Below are 571 nucleotides of genomic sequence, written 5' to 3'. Positions count from 1 at the left end.
TGTACTACTTAGTTTATTTGCCAAGTTAAACATATTTTTCTTAAGATCTTATATTCATTACTACTTCAATATTAGAGTAGCCAAGATTTGGGTGTGACAACCTAATATCTTTGTGGACGTAATATTGTTTAGTAATAAATGTAAGTGATTATTATTCTACCATTTTAGAACATACACTAAAAGGAGGATTTTAGAACTTTGTTGAAAGAATATTATATGTGAGAGGTTTGGTTTTCCCCTCTCAACAAATCGTTCCTTAGCAAGGTGACAATTTCTTGAAAGGTTAAATTCTCTCTCATTTTCTCGGTGTGTTCTTTTTATTTGATTAAGTAGGAGAACTCGGTTTTATTCTTTGTTCGCCATCTCGGTTTTGTTAGAATAAATTATAACGTCGGTATAATGGTTTCAAGAATATTCCAGTTATAACTTACTTCTTAATAATTATGTGAATGAGTTATTCCTTCTTTGCCCCATCTCGGCTTTGTTAGAATAAATTCTAAAGCCGGTATAATGATATCGAAGCAATCCTTTATTACATAATTATTAAGTACCTTTGAATATCATCTCGGTT

Source organism: Lupinus angustifolius, chromosome LG05 (genome assembly GCF_001865875.1).
Source record: "Lupinus angustifolius cultivar Tanjil chromosome LG05, LupAngTanjil_v1.0, whole genome shotgun sequence".
In the NCBI taxonomy this organism is placed as follows: Eukaryota; Viridiplantae; Streptophyta; class Magnoliopsida; order Fabales; family Fabaceae; genus Lupinus; species Lupinus angustifolius.
This window is presented reverse-complemented; position numbering follows the sequence as displayed.